The sequence below is a fragment of the Nelumbo lutea genome, chromosome 2, assembly GCF_056320005.1.
Source record: "Nelumbo lutea isolate HS-2025 chromosome 2, American lotus-T2T, whole genome shotgun sequence".
Classification (NCBI taxonomy): domain Eukaryota; kingdom Viridiplantae; phylum Streptophyta; class Magnoliopsida; order Proteales; family Nelumbonaceae; genus Nelumbo; species Nelumbo lutea.
In genome coordinates this window covers 62841886-62847268 of record NC_142685.1, presented here as the reverse complement: position 1 = coordinate 62847268, position 5383 = coordinate 62841886, and the positions used below count along the sequence as shown (strand labels likewise).

General features: G+C 37.7%; 1 long non-coding RNA gene across 1 annotated transcript; it reads right to left on the bottom strand.

The window, feature by feature from the left end:
- Positions 1-3527: 3527 nt before the first annotated feature.
- On the bottom strand, positions 3528-4472 carry LOC148871139 (uncharacterized). The gene is made up of 2 exons (XR_016106468.1): positions 4117-4472; positions 3528-3968 (listed from the first exon to the last, which is right to left on the bottom strand). It is a non-coding gene; the product is annotated as an uncharacterized LOC148871139 (long non-coding RNA).
- Between the last annotated feature and the right edge of the window lie 911 nt (positions 4473-5383).

Sequence of the window (5383 nt, the reverse complement as noted above, 5' to 3'; positions counted from 1 at the left end):
AGGGCGAATGAAAGCTTAGGTTGAACTTATATGGGAGGTAGGGGCATTTTTATAATTTTGGGGACTCTGAATGGTATTTTTGTAATTTTAGAAAAGAATTGTCAAATTAGGTGAAAGGGTGGTCAAACCGGGGTTCTGGTCCAATGGTGCGTGGTTTTGGGTCAAAAGGGTGGAGGGTTGAGATGGGTCTAATCACAAAGAGGGGTCTTGTGTTTGTAGGCTAACGAGATTGGCCGAAACAGAACCTTTTTTTGATTAAAAGGTAAATTGAGGAATCTTCAATTGAAATTTGATGGGGTGGGGTTTTTGGAGGTCCTGAGTTGTTTGGTGGGGTTGGATCGGGACAAATAGACCCAGATTAGACAGATTTGGAAAAGGTTTCGTTCAACTAATCTAGGGGCTCAGAAAGAAATCTAGGTATGATCAAGGGGCAAACATGGTCTGTTTTGGATGAAATTTTATAGGTGGGTGTTTGGAGGCATCTGGGATATGATAATGATGTCTAATTAATTTTGGAGAGTCAAGGTCAGATGAATGGGGAAATCTAGGGTTGAAACTTTATGGGAAGGTGTTATGTTATGTATGGAGTATAAAGATGTGGTTTGATCAGTTCAAATGTGTCTAAGGGAATTTAGGTTCTGAATGGTTAGGCTAACGAGAAGGGTTAAAAAGGAATATTTGTTTAATGAAAGGGTAAATAGAGGAATCGTGAGTTGAAATTTTATGGGTAGGTGTTCTGGGAGGCCCTGGGTTTGGTGGTTGTGTTTGATTTAAAGGTTAAGGTGTAAGTGGGGGTTGATCAGGGCCATCGGATAGGTATTGGGCAGGTTCAGTGATGAACTTAAGGGCTCTAAGGCTAAACGTTGGGTTTTTTGGGTTTTTGGGTGTTTCGAAAGGGTCAAATGAGTCTGATTAGGTGTTTAGGGTGAATTGGGGATAGAGGTGGCTGACTGAGCAAAAATCGAGTGCTGATACATGTGTCTCAAAGACGGTTGTATACTTTGTGACCCCAATCCCAAAATTCGCTAAGATACGGAATCTCCCCTCTTGGGCTTAGAATAAAACCACACTTCGTAGACGGCTATTTGTTGTATCTTCTCTGCAATATAGGGAAATGGACGGCTATTTGTTATGGTATGGTGGAAGGGATGTTTTAAGCATGGTTGCTAGGGGTGTCAAGGGTATTCGAAAATCTGATTTCAAATTTGATATTCAACATAATCGAATCAAATTCAGATAATTCGAATATCTAATCTGTCGAATTCGGATATCCTACTTGGATTCGAATTCGGATATGACCTTATTCGATTTGATAAATATCCAAATTCGATCAATTATTTAATTCTTATATATAATATATAAAATATTTTATATAATAATTAAGTTATATAAATAATTTATATATTTATATACTTTATATCAATGAAATATTTGTTTTATATATTTATTAATTATCTAAAATAATTGATTAATTGAATTCGAATCGAATTGAATATTCAAATATTTAATCGGATTTGCATTTGGATATTAATTTTCAATATCCGTAGGATATCGAATCGAATTCGGATATCGGATTTTCTAATCAGATCCGAATTTGGATATTGCCTTATCCAATTTGAATTTGATCCGTTTACACCCCTAATGGTTGCTTAAGTGTAGTAATATGATCCCCTTGGTGCATTTCATGGTTCCTAGGGTACCAACTAATCTTTGTCATCCTTGAAAGTGGCTCTGGCTCCACTCCACCTCAACCATAAGGACCTGTCATCAGCTCATCAATGACAAGTACAAGCTCAGTGTAATGAGCACTCCTCGACCCATGGGTTTTTACCAATACGCTTGGAAAGCGAAGGAACCGTCCCTTCAAAGCGGGATCCATGTGCACCATGACCCACCCTTCTTGACGAAAGCTCCTTGGCAAAGAGGGTGTAGGAGATGATGAAGAGACATCGTCACAAGGTGAACTAAAGGAAGTCATTACCTACATAAGCAAAATAAGAGTGTTAGTACCATATGACATATTTACTTTAAACTAAAGAAGCAAGATATTTGTGGCACTCTTTGGCGAAGAAGCTCTTTGCAAACTAATCCCTAAATCCAAGAGACTTCGGACCCAAAAGTCTACGAAGCTCTAGACCTAGGGACCCCGTACCATTGAAGGTCAGTGAGGGCTTGTTGTTGATGAAGCTCCGCATGTTGTAACTCTCTGATGAAGAAATTCTATGCAAGCTAATTCCTAAATCCAAGAGACCTCGGACCCGAAAGTCTACGAAGCTCTAGACCTAGGGACCCCGGACCATTGAAGGTATGCAAGGGCCTGTTGATGATGAAGCCATATAAATGTGCCAAGCAATGAAGTTCTTACTCAACATGTCCTATAGAAGTAAATGGATCTCATGATACATGGAATAAATTGCTTCTCCACTAAAGGGAACTTTCCATGAGTACCTATGCAACCAAAACACCATGTTAGTTACAATTACGACATGGCAAAAGTTTGTGAGAATGCCAAGTTTCAAGGTTCATAGGTTAAGAGTGACTATTTGAACAATGATCATTAAAAACATCAGCACTTTTAGCCCATGACTATCTTTCGAGTCCATGGGATTTACAGCATTTTCAACTATTCTGGAATGATGAACAATAGACAAAGATAAACATGCACTTAAAGCATATTGTAGTTATAAAGCATAAATGCTCAGGGAGCGTTTCAATCATCCTTGTTCGATAAAAAGACAAATGAAAAGTAAAGGAAGAAGAGAAGCGTAGAATGGGAGTGGATATTATGTTTATGTATTACAAACTTCACTTAACTGTCTACACATTTGAAATTGTGGCAATTGAGTAGTCCACAAAAGACATACAGTCCAATCGCGTTTTGCATTCTTAAAGCCTAAGATGACATTAGTGATCATGGGGATAAGGAAATAGTTGGACCCTTGGCTTCTATTAGTACAAAGAGACCTACCATGGTGAAGCTAGTTGAAAGACAAGGATTTGCAAAATCTAGAATCCCAATTTGTAAGCCGAGGTTCATCGTTCACTCACAAAAGAAAAAAAAAAAAAAAAATCAGAATGAAATGAGGGCCATCTAAGCGGATTGCTACACGCTGGGATGCATAGCTTCAAGACCATTAAGTAAGGGGAATTGAAAATCGGAATGTAACCGACGATTATTAAATGAGGGCCATCTAAGCGGATTGTGACACGTTGGGAGGCATAACTTCACGCCAGTTGTCCTCTTCAGTTCATCCAAATCATGTGTTGACCCAGTTTCCATGGAAAGCACCGAGACTATCTAATCATTGTTTCAAAGTGGATCAAATCAGAATGTGAAGAGCTCACTTCCTGTTTTCGGGTAAAGAGTTGACTAGATGACCAAAACAAGATAGATCAACGGGTGAATTTTTTAAACTATCATTATAGTTTAGCTAATTGATTGTGTAAAATTGATTAACTCTACTTTTATGGTTTATGGCAATTGACTAATACCTTTCTTACCGTTAGCTCCATTCAAATGAAAATGAAAAAGATTATTTTATCCTTTATTCTTTTTTAAATTTTCAAAATAAAACAGATAAACCTTTTGATTAAAGAAGAGAAGATAAATAAATCTTCCGCTGCAGGAGCCTTGTTAGCACTTCTCTCTATTCTTTTGTAATCATCCATGTGCTTCTCTCCTACCTCTCAACCGAAACAAAGGCGGCAATGATTCCTTCCCACTGATTTCTTCCCTTATTCTCCTCTATTTTCTTTAACCAGAACTGTTAATATTTTCCTTAACCAGAATCAGTTAACAACTCTAGAAGGGCATTTGGCAACAACCTGTGCGATCGTAATATCTACAAACTAGACCCTCCAAATCCAAGATTCAGTCCTTTCAGTTTCAAAGGTTGAGTGGTAATACACTACCATTCACGCACGGAATCTTTAATACCTCCATAAGCTACGTGTTCAGATGTTTCCGCCTGCAATCAGAAAAAGGAATTGGAAATTTTAAACAATAATTGAATCTGAAGAGAAGCCTAGAGAATTTGAGAGCAGAACACATGAAAAAAAGTCTGAGAAATAAAAATAGACCCAGAATATTCAGAGCTCTAATGGCGGAAATAGGACCTTTTTTTTTGTACAAATTGTGAGAAGGACGGAACTAGAAACGACTTTGGTGCATAAACCGCCTCCCCCATCCCTCTTCACACCTCTTTTTCTCTCTCTCTCGTGAAACAATGGCTAGCTAGCACTTAAGACCAGGCGGAGCAGAGGCTCTAAGAGAAATGCTCTCGCTAAAGTCTGCAACCTGGTTCCTTTGTTTATCTGCTAGAGGGATTTCAGGATCCAACGAGCGGAGGTGACGAAGGGGCCTGCAAAAATCTCATCACTCAGCACAATTAAGATCCAGTGTTGGAGATGCCAGTGCCAATGCCAGAGATGTCAGTGTCGTGTGTGAGAGCTGGTGCCAGAGGGGACAATAACATATTCCTTAAGTCGGTGTTGGAAGTTATAATAAAGGTAAATTGAGTATTTTTGGAAATTATAACAGTAATGTGAGAGACATTTAAATGGTTTATGACGGAACATTAACGGTAAGGGAAGAATTAGTTAATTGTCAGAAACAATAGGAATAGCATTAGTCAATTTTTAACCAATAAGGATATATTTAGATAATTAACTAAACCACAATGGTAGTTTAATAAATTTACCTTAGATCAACCCATTAGAATATGCCCATGGTGGTGAATAGGAAGAGGATGATGTTGATACCATGAATAGGGTTAAAAGGAAAAGGTGCAACAAAGAAAAGAAGTATTGGTGGCTTTGATGGTGGGCATAAAGAAAAAAGAAAATTACATTGGGTTTGCCGAATTGTTGAATTAAAATACCATGAGACAGCAAAGAATCAATAAAAAGAAAGAAATTCCGCATCAATTAAACTTAAGCACATGGATGCCTTTGCAAATTAAGTATTCATGTAGCAATATTGGAAAGTGTGCAAATCATAAAGTCATGTGATACAACATCATTAGAAGAAGGAGAAAATAACCACTAAAGCTGTAATTTCGATGATAGCTTACAGTCTCAACCAAAAGAATTCATATGATAAAGATTTGGTGGCTTCCAATATTACATCAACAAAAAAGAAAACCCTACTAATGTGGTAAGGTTTGTTTATACAAAAGTTGTGGGGAAGTGTTTGTATTGTACTAAAAGTCTGAGACTTCAAGAGTGATACTTTCCAACAATTACGTAATATTGGGGCTCTCAAATCAATGGAGCAGTTTAGAGCCGCAAGATAGATGATATCTTAACACCATCTCTCTCTGCACAAAGTTTAATGGCGACTCCTTATCAACATAGTGACAGGTCTTAGTGTCTTTATACATCA